The sequence below is a fragment of the Triticum urartu genome, chromosome 7 (genome assembly GCF_003073215.2).
Source record: "Triticum urartu cultivar G1812 chromosome 7, Tu2.1, whole genome shotgun sequence".
Taxonomy (NCBI): domain Eukaryota; kingdom Viridiplantae; phylum Streptophyta; class Magnoliopsida; order Poales; family Poaceae; genus Triticum; species Triticum urartu.
The window spans coordinates 439202088-439219222 of record NC_053028.1 but is presented as its reverse complement, the minus strand read 5'-3'; positions in this window follow the sequence as shown (position 1 = coordinate 439219222).

The following is a 17135-nucleotide window of genomic DNA, read 5'->3' as shown; positions in this document are numbered from 1 at the left end:
TTGCATATGGGGAACTGAGATGTCCATTTATATCAGTCAAGTCAAGAAACTCAGAAAGATTGTTAGGATGAAGAAAATTGCGACGAATAATAGCACGATCTTTGTTTGCACAATGAAGAAGACGTCAGTCAACTATAGGATGGTACTAACTCTTTTACCTTGTGTTTACCCCTAGCGCCATTTCAAAATTTATAACAGCGATTTATGCATAGCTTTGTTTTCAGTACTTTTCAAAGCAGTTCACCGATGATTACCTCTCAAACCACCTGCATGGTCAAGAGGCGAGGAAGGTATTCATTCAACACCCACGGTACAAAATTGAAGTCTTGCTGAAGAGGACGAAGGTTGGGCGGGAAATTATCCATAGCCACTGGCCTAAAGTTGCAAGGATATTCAACATCACTGAAGGCTCAATATTTGCCTTCCGCTTCTGCAGTTTCCCGCATGAGATTCATCTGTCTATTTACCATGTATGATCACTACAACAAATATGTCAACTTATGACCTTCTGTTAGTGACCCTCGAAGAATTGGTCATAAATTTATGACCATTTTAGACCAATTGGTCAAAAGCTGTTCAGGGGGCTCCAAACCCTAAACCATTGCGACCATTTTGGTCAGAAAGGTCGTAATTTCCTTACACGAAATGGTCACAAAGCAAACAGTGCTAGTCTGCTGCCTTATTTCTAGTTTTTAATGACCAATATAGATGGTCATAGCCTTGTAGATTGTGGTGGATTGTGATGACTAGGCGCCATCTCATCAGTTTTGCCTATGTGTCATGTCCATGTGGCAGTTTTTGCCCTAGGTTGTGAAGCAACCTATATTTCTATCATTCCCAAAATTCCCAAAAAAATCTCATAAATTCTTTGGGGCATATCTTCATCAAATATGTAAAAATCCTTCCTTGCCTATTTCAAAACTAATTCAACAATATTCATTTCCTATTATGTTCACAACAACACTTTATGAAGGAAGTGCTATTTATATATTCTTGATTGCCCTCGGAATTTTTGGGCACTCTTTCCTATCCAAATTATTACCGCATGACAAAATTCAGCTCCATTTGCCTAGCAAATCTTCCTCGGCAAATTTCCAAAGTTTTTGTCCACCTAGAAGCATTGTGAAGGAAGTACCTTTTTTATATCTCTAGATGACATGAAATTTATACAGTTCCTTCATATGCCCAAATTATCAACCTCCTCCAAATTGCAGCTCAGTCAAATCATCTATGTGAGCCCAGGTTCAATTTATATTTTATGGCCAAATTGGCACGTTGCAAAGGAAGTGTTATATAGACCCCTCCTATTACCCTCAAACTTTTCGGGCACTCTTACATACCCAAATCATTGCCACATGATAATATTCAGCTCAATTTTCCTAGTAAATCTTTCTCGGGAAATTTCCAAAGTTTCTACCTCGAGAGAAGCTTTGTGAAGTAAGTACTAGCTAGGCTTACCCAAATGATCTGAAAATTTACCAGCGCATGACCATACCTAAGTAACTTACCTACACCAATTTTGAGCTCATATCATTCATCCAATCTCTCTCACTAGTTTTCCCAAGTTTCTGTCCATAGAAGAGCATTGTGAAGGAAGTACTACTTTGGCATGTCCAAATGGTATCAATTTTCTACAATGCTTTCCTATGCCCAAAATTTCAGCTCACTCCATTCAGTATTTTGAGCCCAGCTTCAACATTCATATTTTTGTCTAGCGTGGTACTTTGCAAAGCAAGTACCACCTAGGATCCTCCTTTTGAGCTAAAAATTTGTGAAGACATTCTCCTTAGTAGATGATCATCCTCAGCCAAAACTCACGCCCATTGGCCGTGTGCATCTCCCGTACCGCTAATCAAACACTTGGCTGCTAATTCATGTTTGAGCATCGATCGGTCTCCTCGTGAGAATCTTATGTTGTAATTTTCTTCCTAGCACCAACCTGGGGAGTGCCCAACCCACTAGACATGCCTAGGCCACCCAGAACACATGGCAACATTACGGTCACGCAGTGACCACGCGACGGGCATGCGAGTTTACGCGCTCTAGAGTTGGGGCCCTCGGCCACCGCCCAAACCTCGACGTATCGCCACCAAACCATGTATTTATGATTAAATAGGTCCTTATGTAACTAGAAATGATTTTTGGAAAAAATAAATAGCAAACTATGAGGCAGCTGCAGTTCAAATTTGACCCGCTTCCATCTAAATCGGCGGAAATTTGTCTTTTTCACGAGAGGTGGATCAAAATTTTTTACACCCAACCATTTTTTTAATTGTGAATTAAATATGGCCTAGTATTTTATAAAAATGATTTGGTCCAATTTTGCAACAATTATTTGGTAGTTCCTTCACAAAAAAACCTCCTTTCGGGCACTCGAAAAATGGAAAATGGTTTTTTCGTCCAACGAAAATGAAAACTTCCTTAGGCAACATTGTTTGCCATTCCAATATGCACCCTTGTGCACAATATGAGATCATTTGAACAAACTATGCCATGGATGTGGCCATAAGATTGATCATTTGGCTTCAAAGCCATTGATCTCCACACGTGATAGCTCGTTTCTGAGAACACTTTTTTAAAATAATTGCCGTATTACAAGTTTATTATTTTTCCTAGGAACTTGTCCACATATAATGACACAATGCGAAGGTTTCCCAATTTTTTGATTTTTTTTGAATTTTTTATGCCTGTTTCAAAATGCGGTCAAAACGGCGGGAATGACCGTTCCTAGCTAGTGGTTGAATCTTGGAGTTTTTTTGGTGTTTCTATGATTAAATAGATACTTATGTACCTAGAAATGATTTTTGAAAAAAATAAAGAGCAAACTACAAGGTAGCTACAGTTCAAATTTGACCTGCTTCCAACTGAATCGGCAGAAATTTGTCTTTTTCATGAGAGGTGGATCAAAACTTTTTACACCCAACCATTTGGTCAATTGTGCATTAAATATGGCCTAGTATTTTAGAAAAATGATTTGGTCCAATTTTGCAACAATTATTTGGTAGGTCCTTCACAAAAAAACCTCATTCCGGGCACATGGAAAATGGAAACTGAATTTTCCGTGCAAAGAAAATGAAAACTCCCTTAGGCAACATTGTTCAGAATTCCAAGATGCACCCTTGTGCACAATATGAGATCATTTTAACAAACTATGCCATGAATGTGGCCATAAGATTGATCATTTGGCTTGAAAACCCTGAATCTTCACGCGTGATAGCTCAATTCAGAGAACACTTTTTTAAAATAATTGTCGTATTACAAGTTTATTATTTTTCCTGGAAACCTGGTCACATATAATGACACAATGCGAAGGTTTCCCAATTTTTTGAATTTTTTTGAATTTTTTATGCCCGTTTCAAAATGCGGTCAAAACGGCGGGCATGACCGATCCTAGCAAGTGGTTGAATCTTGGAATTTTTTTGATGTTTCTCTGATTAAATAAATACTTATGTACCTAGAAATGATTTTTGGAAAAATTAAAGAGCAAACTATGAGGCAGCTGCAGTTCAAATTTGACCCGCTTCCTGCTGAATCGGCGGGAATTTGTCTTTTTCACGAGAGGTGGATCAATGCTTGTGACACCCAATAATTTGATCAATTTTGCATTAAATATGGCCTAGTATTTTAGAAAAATGATTCGGTACAATTTTGCAACAAATATACGTTAGGTCCTTCACAAAAAAACTCATTTTGGACACGTGAAAAATGAAAAATGATTTTTTCGTCAAAAGAAAACGAAAACTTTCTTAGCCAACTTTGTTTGAATTTCAAGATGCACCCTTGTGCACAATAAGAATTTTTTTTTTAATTTTTCATGTGAAAAAGTAGAAAAAAAACAAATGTAAAACACAATTATATGTGCTCTATTTTCATTGGTTGGTTTAGTTGTCACACGGATCGATGACATGGCGCTCATCCATCCGTCCAACTCTCCACCTCTCCATCCCACACCCATCCAGCCATCTATCTACAGATAAGATGATAAGAAGAAAAAAAGAAAAAAGAAAAGGCAAACCCGCAGCCCAAACCCTAACCGCACCCGCACTCCTCCTCCCTCGGCTCCTCGCCGCCGCCACCTCCTCCCAGATCTCCCTCTCCCTGACCAAATCCATTCTCCACCGGTGCATCCCGTCCGCCACCAACCTCGCCGCCGGCCTCACCCTTCCCCCTCATCATCTCCCGCTCCCGCGCGCTCAAGCAGCTCGCAGCCAACATGTCGGCCGTCACGGCCATGCTCAGGGCGTCGCGGCCTCCTTCCCGCTCGCCGCCATCCTCTTCACCTCCAAGTCCTACAAGGCGGCGCGCGCGTGGTGGTGGTGGTCCGCTCATTGCCTCCCCTTCCTCCCAGAACACGCGCCGCCTCCTCCTTCTCCCCGATGTAGATCGACACGCCGCTCTCTCACCTCGCCGGCGTCGCCCCGTCCTCCCCCAGCCCCGGCCATCCTCCCTTCCGCCACCCCCGCCTGCTCCGCCTACTCCACAGCCACCTTCTCCCAGATCTCCCTCTCCCCGACCACTCGACGCCTCCCCTTCCTTATCGAGAACACGCGTCGCTGCCTCCTTCTCCCCCAACAGCAGCAGCAACCCGCTGCTCACCAACTTCGTCTTCCCGGTGCTGTTGTGCGAGTCCGGTGGAGGAGGGGAGGAGCAAGGCGGTGCTGCTGGCGCCGGGGCCCCGATGGTGCTCGTCCTTGTCCATGCCAAGCTGGCCGTATCCTCCGTCTTCACCCTCGGTGGCCCCGGTACGTGCCGTCCGCAATTCTTGGTTATCTGAACCTACTGGATGCCTGATTTCTGGGGATCGATCGATTTCAGCCGCTGCCAGGGACGTGGTGAGGTACGGTGGAGGTTCATGCTCTGCAGTGCCGTGGAGAGGCACCACACTGACCTGCTCGTCATCGGCAACCATGGCTACGGTGCCATCAAGAGGTAGTTGATGAGATTTATTTATCTCCAGTCCAGTCCGTGATGCAGAGCTGTGCTCATGGAATTTGTCTGAACCTGGACACTTTAGTTGACGTGTTAGGGTTTTGTTATTCTCTTGCGGGAAAAGCTTGTGTACATAGTTGTCTCCGACTTGTATGGGTGCTCTCCCATGTTTTGATGCTCAGTTAGCTCGATGAGCTTCGTATGCTAGTAGTGACTAAATGCTGAAATTGTTTGTGATAGTTGTGCGGGCAGTTGTGGTGGGCAAGCTCTGTCTAGTTATATTGAGCACAAGAGGAAATAGTTACATTTAGTTATTTTGTTGTTTGCTGTCTTGACATTCTGTAAAAGGAAGTGTTGAAGGAAAGTTTTTTAGTTGTGTCTCTCATCTGTAATGGATCTATTGCATATGAATTCTTGTCTGGGTGGTATAAGTTTGCAATGCATTCAATGGTATTAACTGGGTTCTGTGTAGAGTTGTCCATACACAGAATGAGTTATATGGAGTAGTGTCAGATGTTTTTGTTTCTCTTGACCATCTTGTTGATGTTATCTTCATCACTACAATGTGGACAACAGGGTGTGAACATACTTCTATTATTGTTTTGTTTGCTTGTTTCTGTATGAGATATGCTACTTGTGAGGGGCTGTACCTAGATTAGAATAGTATTTTTTTTCTAATTAATCCACTGTAGTAGCTTGGTAACTGAATACCTTGTATGTTTCACACACAAAACAATCATTTTTTAGACTCGTGTGGAGAAACAAGTAGCACTTGTAGTGGACAACTAGATGTTCTGCAAATCTTCTTGTTCCGGTAATGTTTCAGTATCTGTTAATAGAATAACATTAGTAGTGCTTTGATTTAGTTCTCATCAAAATCAACAGCCCTCTCTTGTGTTCCTTTTATGAGTATTGTTCCTTCAAGGATATGCCAGAATGACATATGTGTTCAATCTTCAATGTGAACAATTGGTGTTTTCCTCTTAGTTTTGGACCCTAAATATTTGTCTTGAAGCTCCACTGCCACATCCTGTTCCTGGTACAGCAAGTACCAGTAGTGCTCTGAATATAAGTGTTTCATGTGTAATTAATAAATGGCAGAAATAACACCTGCTTGGAATCTCCCGGTCCTGGCGCGTGTGATCTGACTGGGTTGCGTTGGTGTGTGGTAGCAGGACAAGGTGGTGAACCCGCTGTTCGAGAAGAGGCCGAAGCAGTTCGGCATCGGTGGCGCCCTGCCGCCCAAGAAGGACCTCCACATGTTCGTCAAGTGGCCCAAGGTCATGCGCATCCAGCGCCAGTGCTGCATCCTCAAGCAGCGCCTCAAGGTGCCCCCAGTGCTCCACCAGTTCACCCGCACCCTCGACAAGAACCTCGGTATATATGAAACTTGCCTGTTCATTCGTCGCTGGACTCGGATCCACAATGCCTGAGGTCGTTTAGTTGTTGTGATGTATTATTTTGACTTGTGTGTATGCAATAGCTAAGTGAGCGAGTATTAACTTGGCCAAGATAATGAAAAGAGTTGATGGATGTGCTTTAAGATTCCTGCTGGTAGATACATTGGGAGCCTCTTCTTGCATGGCCCCTCTTATTGCCTCTTCTTGCGTCGACCTCCTCCTAGCCATTTTGCTGCTAGTGTCCATTTAGTAGTTTTTTTACTATGTTTTGGCCTAGTTTTGTTCACGTGTATAATAAGCATCCTGAATGCTCATTTAGCAGTGTATTAATAACACTGCTAGTTTTCTTCATGTGTATTCAGATTAATACATTGTGTTATTAAACTGCACAATGCTCATCCTGTTGGCTACTTGTCGATGTTCTCCGCATAACTATAGGCTGCCATGTCTTTTCCACTTTCCTTTTCGCTTTCTGTAATGCTAACTTGACGGTAACCCTATAGTTTGTTGGCTGTTGCAACCCAGCACCGGAACTTCCATTTTAACGCATGTACTAGTGTGCTAAAACTTGCAAAAGACACAAATCTTGAGCTTTCTTTATCGGCTTGTTGTTGCTGCTCCTTGTGTACAATGATTGATGTTGCTCTAGTTAGTGTTGTAGAGGAAGAAAGAGGATGCATTTATATTACTTGCTTCTATTGCTTATATAGACATGTATGTATGTTTACTTCATTTCTTCCTTGTCTCTGTGATCCCCTCCTAATGAATTTGTTTGTTCGATTTGGATTAGCAGTCTCGTCCCTGGACCAGATGTTCAAGTACAGCCCCGTCCACCGCATTGACCTGGAGTCAGGTATGTACTCGTCTTGTTGAACAAATCGGACAGATGCTTCATGGCCTAATGCTTGATGCTAAGCATCAATACATGGATCTGTAGCGGTCCAGATGAAGAGCATGATTTGATTTGTTTGGGTTTGAATTGATCGTGTGCGTGCGTGTGTGTGTGTCTACAGGGGAGCATGCTTAAGTTACTACTGTACTGTTCTTTTATGTCCTGCTACAGTTTGACACTATTAATTAGGCTTGTTGGACATGTCATGGTACAAGCCTTTGTCTTTTTTAGCATCAACAAATGTTTATCTACTGTAAAGTACTATCAATTAGGATACAGCAGTAACTGTTTGGAGAAATGACTCCAAACAGAATTGCATAATTACCAATGATACATTTTTTTCTAATTTTTGCATGAGAGCAAATTGGTGTAGCTAGCTGGACTATGTGGCCATGAATCAGGAAGTGGCATATTCAGATTTACTAATAGAAAAAATGTATTAAAAACTTTAAATTTGTCTGTTAGAGATAGCAGTATCAATTGTACCTGTTAAACAAGCATCAATTCTTCCTGGAATGTTTGTCTATCAGCTAGTATGATTGTACCTGTTAAACAAGCATAATTAACATCTTTCTCAGGGTGCTAGAGTCACATACTCTTGGGTTCCATGTTAAAACAAACTAATGGCTATATATCTTAGTAATATTAAACAAATCTATATGGTTGTTGATGATATATCTTAGTAATTTTAGTTTTGCCTTCATGTGATGATGCAGGTGCCCAGTTTGTGCTCGCTACCGAAGGAGCTCCATGTTGAAGAAGATTGAAGACACTTGTAGAGCTGTAGGGTTAACACCAGGACACTGTATCACATGTAGAGCTTGTAGAGCTTGTATATGTTAGAGCTTATTATGTGTAGAGCTTGTAAAGTATATGTTATTTGTACAATAGGAGCTCTGTACTGAATCTGGCTGATAATATTTGGAGTATTATGTGTGTGTTTTGTTTGTACCAATTTAAATACTAGTTATTTATTTACTGTTAAATTGAAATATGAAGAATATGAACTTGCTAGCTGGGACCCACATACCTGAACCTGACATCTGGGACCCATTTGACTAGTGGACCTTTTTTATATTACAAAAAAACTAAAACTTTCTAGCGGAAAAGGCCACGGCCCAAAAATGAGAAGGCTTAATTATTGGGCTTGGCCCATCTACCTAGCCAAAATTAATATGAGAAAAAACACTAATAGGCTGAATTAATGGGCTAGGCCCATGTAGAAAACCGAATTGGACCGGGCTGAATCTTGTGCCATGTCAGATTGCCACGCTGGATGCCTACGTAGCCTGGGGAGGTTGCTAGTGACCAAATCGCCACAGTAGGCGTATTTTGGTCATAAACGTCTTCGACCATTCCAGAAGAAAGGTCGCTATAGTCAGTTTATGACGGCCAACTTTTGACCTTATGTTTTTGGTCACAGAAATGTCACAAATGGAAATTTGTGACCATTCAGTGACCAATAGTGGTGGTCACAAGTTGACATATTTCTTGTAGTGGATGCTACTTTCCAAAGGTTTTTGATGCTGCATGTGAAACTTGGTGCTGTTGTGTAATGGCGTAACTGAGTGCCGAAGCTATGTGATGTAATTCGATTATGAAATCCTCGTTGTTGTTATACGGATATGAAATATCTGGTGTGTTTTTAAGAAATATCAATTTGATTAGTACATGGATTATCAATAATAGGCTAATTACCCTGCTTATTGGGGTTTTCTATTGCAGACGGTTACTCAGACAGCACCGTGGGCGATGAACTCAAACAACCCGTACGGTTTCTAGAAACTAGGCGTGTTCGATCAACTAACAATCACACACGGCTTCCGGCAGCGAACCGTTTGCGTTAGGCCACCTTGCACAAACTTTTCCGCACATAGAACTGTGTGTGATATACATACCTACGGAAATGATTTTCTAGGATTCACCGTGTGGGATGTACATACCTACTGAAATGATTGGGTTTCGATGCCTCACCCGATCACACACGAGCTCATTTGGTGTCCCAGGAGGGCCTATCCCCGACGGTTTCTGGGTCATGTGGGAAGGAACCCCCTATCATCCACACTCACTTGGCGACGGTTCCAAATGCTGTCGCGGAAAGGGGTTAAAAACTATTTGTATAGCACGTCGTTGTACCAGTGCTTGCCAGATTCATGGTACCCCCGACAAGTCTACAAACCACTCCAACAGAAGCGGTTGGGTCTTCAAACAGGCGAGCAAGTTAAATACCAAGCACAAGGGGAAAGGGCTGCCAAGCGAGGATGATGGTGAGCCCCGCCCAACGAACACAGGGGGGCAAAATAAATTTCCCCCTGAGGTAATAAAGTGAATATGATATATGTCACTCATATCCCCAAGAGGGAGCGCAAGCGCGCACTAAGGGACGTCTACGCCGTAGAGCTGATCGCCCCAAAATTCAACCCCTGGTGGGCTTGTCCGATCACCTTTGATCGTAAGGAACACCCGACCAGTATCCGTCATGGAGGTTCGGCGGCTTTGGTCCTTGATCCAATCATCGATGGATTCCATCTCACCCGAGTCCTCATGGACGGCGGCAGCAGTCTTAACTTGATTTATCAAGACATGGTCCGCAAAATGGGTATTGACCCATCAAAAATAAAGCCTACTAACACCACCTTTAAAGAAGTGATACCCGGTGTAGAAGCCCACTTCACGGGCTCAATAATATTGGAAGTAGTCTTCGGTTCACCGGATAACTTTCGAAGCGAAGACTTGATGTTCGACATCGTCCCCTTCCGCAATGGTTATCACCACTGCTCGGATGAACCTCCTTCACTTGCTTCAATGTGGTCCCGCATTATGCTTACTTAAAGCTCAAAATACCTGGGCCCTGTGGAATTATCATAGTCAATGGAAACATGGAGCGCTCCCTCTGCATTGAGGAGCACACCGCGGCCCTTGCGGCCGACTGCTGGGGAACGTAGTATTTCAAAATTTTCCTACGATCATGCAAGATCTATCTAGGAGAAACATAGCAACGAGCGGGGAGAGTGTGTCTACATACCCTCGTAGACCGAAAGCGGAAGTGTTTATTAACGTGGTTTATGTAGCCAAACATCTTCGCGATCCAACCGATCCAAGTACCGAACGTACGGCACCTCCGCGATTAGCACATGTTCAGCTCGGTGATGTCCCTCGAACTCTTGAGCCAGTTGAGGCCGAGGGAGAGTTCCATCAGCACAACGGTGTGGTGACGGTGATGATGAAGTTACCAGCGCAGGGCTTCGCCTAAGCACTACGACGAGATGACCGAGGTGTGTAACTATGGAGGGGGGCACCGCACATGGATAAGACAAATCTTGGAGTGCCTTTGGGTGTCCCCCTGCCCACGTATATAAAGGAGTGGGGCAGAGGAGGCCGGCCTAGGAGGGGCGCGCCTATAGGGGGAGTCCAACTAGGATTCCCAATCCTAGTTGGAGTCCCCTTCCTTTTCCAAGAGGGGAGAGAGGGAAGGAGTAGGAGAGGGAGAAGGAAAGAGGGGGGCGCCGTCCCCTCCATAGTCCAATTCGGACCAGCCCATGGGGGGGCGCGGCCTCCCCTTCTGGCCCTTCTCTCCTTTCCACTAAGGCCCATGAAGGCCCAATACTTCCCCTGGCGAATTCCCGAAACTCTCCGTTACTCCAAAAAATACCCGAACCACTCAGAACCTTTCCGATGTCCAAATATAGCCTTCCAATATATCGATCTTTACGTCTCGACCATTTCGAGACTCCTCGTCATGTATGTGATCTCATCCGGGACTCCGAACAAACTTCTGCCATCAAATCACATAACTCATAATACAAATCGTCATCGAACGTTAAGCGTGCGGACCCAACGGGTTCGAGAACTACGTAGACATGACCGAGACACATCTCCGGTCAATAACCAATAGCAGAACCTGGATTCTCATATTGGCTCCTACATATTCTACGAAGATCTTTATCGGTCAAACCTCATAACAACATACGTTGTTCCCTTTTTCATCGGTATGTTACTTGCCCGAGATTCGATCGTCGGTATCATCACACCTAGTTCAATCGTGTTATCAGCAAGTCTCTTTACTCGTTCCATAATGCATCATCCCGTGACCAACTCATTAGTCACATTGCTTGCAAGGCTTATAGTGATGTGCATTGCCGAGAGGGCCCAGAGATACCTCTCCGATACACGGAGTGACAAATCCTAGTCTCGATCTATGCCAACCCAACAAACACCTTCAGAGACATCTGTAGAGCATCTTTATAATCACCCAGTTACGTTGTGACGTTTGATAGAACACAAGGTGTTCCTCCGGTATTCGGGAGTTGCATAATCTCATAGTCAGCGGAACATGTATAAGTCATGACGAAAGCAATAGAAATAAAACTAAATGGTCATTATGCTAAGCTAACGGATGGGTCTTGTCCATCACATCATTCTCTAATGATGTGATCTCGTTCATCAAATGACAACACATGTCTATGGTCAGGAAACATAACCGTCTGTGATTAACGAGCTAGTCAAGTAGAGGCCTACTAGGGACACTCTGTTTTGTCTATGTATTCACACATGTACGAAGTTTCCAGTTAATACAATTCTAGCATGAATAATAAACACTTATCATGATATAAGGAAATATAAATAACAACTTTATATTGCCTCTAGGGCATATTTCCTTCAGTCTCCCACTTGCACTAGAGTCGACAATCTAGTTCACATCGCCATGTGATTTAACACCAATAGTTCACATCACCATGTGACTAATACCCAAAGGGTTTTACTAGAGTCAATAATCTAGTCCACGTCGCTATGTGATTAACACCCAGAGAGTACTAAGGTGTGATCATGTTTTGCTTGTGAGAGAAGCTTAGTCAATGGGTCTGTCACATTCAGAGCCTTATGTATTTTGAAAATTTTCTATCTCTACAATGCTCTGCATGGACCTACTCTAGCTAATTGCTCCCACTTTCAATATGTATCCAGAATGAGACTCGGAGTCATCTAGATCGGTGTAAAAGCTTGCATCGGCGTAACTCTTTACGACGAACTCTTTATGACCTCCATAACCGAGAAATATCTCCTTAGTCTTCTAAGGATAATTTTGACCGTTGTTAAGTGATCCACTCTTGGATCAATATTATACCCCCTTGCCAAACTCGTGGCAAGGTACACAATGGGTTTGGTACACAGCATAGCATACTTTATAGAACCTATGGCTGAGGCATAGGGAATGACTTTCATTCTCTTTCTATTTTCTGTTGTGGTCGTGTTTTGAGTCTTACTCAACTTTACACCTTGCAATACAGGCAAGAACTCCTTCTTTGACTGTCCCATTTTGAACTACTTCAAAAATCTTGTCAATGTATGTACTTATTGAAAAATCTTATCAAGTGTCTTGATCTATCTCTATAGATCTTGATGCCCAATATGTAAGCAGCTTCACCGAGGTCTTTCTTTGAAAAACTCCTTTCAAACACTCCTTTATGCTTTCCAGAAAATTCTACATCATTTCTGATCAACAATATGCCATTCACATATACTTATCAGAAAGGTTGTAGTGCTCCCACTCACTTTCTTGTTAATACAGGCTTCACTGCAAGTCCGTATAAAACTATATGCTTTGATCAACTTATCAAAGTGTATATTCCAACTCCGGGATGCTTGCACCAGTCCATAGATGGATCGCTGGAGCTTGCACATTTTGTTAGCACCTTTAGGATTGACAAAACCTTCTGGTTGCATCATATACAACTCTTCAAGAAATCCATTAAGGAATCTAGTTTTGATATCCATTTGCCAGATTTCATAAAATGTGGTAATTTGCTAACATGATTCGGACAGACTTAAGCATCGCTACAGATGAGAAAATCTCATCGTATTCAACACCTTGAAATTGTCAAAAACTGTTTTTCAACAATTCGAGCTTTGTAGATAGTAACACTACTATCAGTGTCTGTCTTCCTCTTGAAGATCCATTTATTCTCTATGGCTTGCTGATCATTGGGCAAGTCCACCAAAGTCCATACTTTGTTCTCATACATGGATCCCATCTCAGATCTCATGGCCTCAAGCCATTTTGCGGAATCTGGGCTCATCATTGCTTCCTCATAGTTCGTAACTTCATCATGGTCTAGTAACATGACTTCCAGTACAGGATTACCGTACCACTCTGGTGCGGATCGTGCTCTGGTTGACCTACGAAGTTCTGTAGTTACTTGATCCGAAGTTTCATGATCATCATCATTAACTTCCTCTCTAGTTGGTGTAGGCATCACGGGAACAGATTTCTCTAATGAACTACTTTCCAATTCGAGAGAAGGTACAGTTACCCCATCAAGTTCTACTTTCCTCCCACTCACTTCTTTCGAGAGAAACTCATTCTCTAGAAAGGATCCATTCTTAGCAACGAAAATCTTGCCTTCAGTCTGTGATAAAAGGTGTACCCAACAGTTTCCATTGGGTATCCTATGAAGACGTATTTCTCTGATTTGGGTTCGAGCTTACCAGGTTGAAGCTTTTTCACATAAGGATCATAGCCCCAAACTTTAAGAAACGATAGCTTAGGTTTCTTGCTAAACCACAGTTCATATGGTGTCATCTCAACGGATTTAGATGGTTCCCTATTTAATGTGAATGCAGCTATCTCTAATGCATAACCCCAAAACGATAGTGGTAAATCGGTAAGAGACATCATAAATCGCACCATATCTAATAAAGTACAGTTACGATGTTCGGACAGACCATTATGCTATGGTGTTCCAGGTGGCATGATTTTGTGAAACTATTCCACATTGTTTTAATTGAAGGACAAACTCGTAACTCAAATATTTTCCTCTGCGATCATATCATAGAAACTTTATTTTATTGTTACGATGATTCTCTACTTCACTCTGAAATTCTATGAACTTTTCAAATGTTTCAGACTTGTGTTTCATTAAGTAGATATACCCATATCTGCTCAAATCATCTCTAAAGTTCAGAAAATAACGACCCATCGCAAGCCTCAACACTCATCGGATCGCATACATAAGTATGTATTATTTCCAATAAGTCAGTTGCACGCTCCATTGTTCAGGAGAACGGAGTCTTAGTCATCTTGCTCATGAGGCATGGTTCGCAAGCATCAAGTGATTCATAATCAAGTGATTCCAAAAGCCCATCAGCATGGAGTTTCTTCATGCACTTTACACCAATATGACCTAAACGACAGTGCCACAAATATGTTGCACTATCATTATCAACTTTGCAACTTTTGGCATCAATATTACGAATATGTGTATCACTACGATCGAGATTCAGTAAACCATTCACCTTGGGTGTATGACCTCAGAAGGTATTATTCATGTAAACAGAATAACAATTATTCTTTGACTTAAATCAATAACTGTATTGCAATAAACACGGTCCAATCATATTATGCTCAACGCAAACAACAAATAACATTTATTTCAGATTCAACACTAATCCTGAAGGTAAAGGGAGTATGTGATGGTGATCTTATCATCCTTGGAATCACTTCCAACACACATCATCACCTTGCCCTCAACTAGTCTTTGTTCATTTTGTAACTCCTGATCGAGTTACTAATCATAGCAACTGAACCAGTATCAAATACCCAGGGCTACTATGAACACTAGTAAAGTACACATCAATAACATGTATATCATATATACTTTTGTTCACTTTGCCATCCTTATTATCCGCCAAGTATTTGGGGCAGTTCCGCTTCCAGTGACCATTTCCTTTGCAGTAGAAGCACTCAGTTTCAGGCTTGGGTCTAGCTTTGGGATTCTTCATGGGAGTGGCAACTTTCTTGCCATTCTTCTTGAAGTTCCCTTTCTTTCCCTTGCCCTTTTACTTGAAACTAGTGGTCTTGTCAACCATCAACATTTGAAGCTTTTCTTGATTTCTACTTTCGTTGATTTCAGCATCACAAAGAGCTTGGGAATCGTTTTCATCATCCCTTGCATATAATAGTTCATCACAAAGTTCTAGTAACTTGGTGATAGTGACTAGAGAACTCTGTCAATCACTATTTTATCTGAAAGATTAACTCCTACTTGATTCAAGTGATTGTAGTACTCAGACAATCTGAGCACATGCTCACTGGTTGAGCTATTCTCCTCCATCTTGTAGGCAAAGTACTTGTCAGAGGTCTCATACCTCTCAATTCGGGCATGAGTCTGAAATACCAATTTCAGCTCTTGGAACATCCTATATGCTCTGTGGCGTTCAAAACATTTTTGAAGTCCCAGTTCTAAGCCGTAAAGCATGGTGCACTAAACTATCAAGTACTTATCATACCGAGCTTGCCAAACATTCATAACGTCAGTATCTGCTCCTGCAATAGGTCCATCACCTAGCGGTGCATAAAGGACATAATTATTTTGTGTAGCAAGGAGGATAATCCTTAGATCACGGACCTAGTCTGCATCATTGCTACTATCATCTTTCAACATAGTTTTCCTCTAGGAACATATCAAAAATAAACGGGGAGCTACATTGCGAGCTATTGATCTACAACATAGTTATGCAAATACTATCAGGACTAAGTTCATGATAAATTAAAGTTCAATTAATCATATTACTTAAGAACTCCCACTTAGATAGACATCCCTCTAGTCATCTAAATGATCACGTGATCCAAATCAACTAAACCATGTCCGATCATCACGTGAGATGGAGTAGCTTTCAATGGTGAACATCACTATGTTGATCATATCTACTATATGATTCATGTTCGACCTTTCGGCTCAGTGTTCCGAGGCTATATGCATATGCTATGCTCGTCAAGTTTAACCCGGGTATTTTGCATGTGCAAAACTGGCTTGCACCCATTGTATGTGAACATAGAGCTTATCATAGCCGCTCATCACATGGTGTCTCAGCACAAAGAACTGTCGCAACGGGCATACTTAGGGAGAACACTTATACCTTGTAATTTTAGTAAGGGATCATCTCATAATGCTACCATCATACTAAGCAAAATAAGATGCATAAAAGATTAACATCACATGCAATCAAAATATGTGACATGATATGGCCATCATCATCGTGTGCCTTTGATCTCCATCTAAAAAGTACCGTCATGATCTCTATCATCACCAGCATGACACCATGGTCTCCATCATCTTGATCTTTATCAACGTGTCGTCACATGGTCATCTTGCCAACTATTGCTTTTGCAACTATTGCTATCGCATAGCGATAAAGTAAAGCAATTATATGGCGCTTGCATCTTATGCAATAAAGAGACAACCATAAGGCTCCTGCCAGTTGCCGATAACTTTAACAAAACATGATTATATCATACAACAATTTATATCTCATCACGTATTGACCATATCACGTCATATCATATTCCGCAAAAACAAGTTAGACGTCCGCTACTTTGTTGTTGCAAGTTTTACGTGGCTGCTACGGGCTTCTAGCAAGAACCGTTCTTACCTACGCATCAAAACCACAACAATTTTTCATCAAGTGTGTTGTTTTAACCTTCAACAAGGACCGGGCGTAGTCAAACTCGATTCAACTAAAGTTGGAGAAACAGACACCCACTAGACACCTGTGTGCGAAGCACGGCGGTAGAACCAGTCTCATGAATGCGGTCACGTAATGTCGGTCTGGGCCGCTTCATCCAACAATACCGCCGAATCAAAGTATGACATGCTGGTAAGCAGTATGACTATTATCGCCCACAACTCTTTGTGTTCTACTCGTGCATATAACATCTACGCATAGACCTGGCTCGGATGCCACTGTTGGGGAACATAGTATTTCAAAATTTGCCTACGATCACACAAGATCAATCTAGGAGAAGCATAGAAACGAGCGGGGAAACAGTGTCTACGTACCCTCGTAGACCGAAAGCGGAAGCGGAAGCGTTTAGCAACGCGGTTGATGTAGTCGAACATCTTCGCTATCCAACCGAT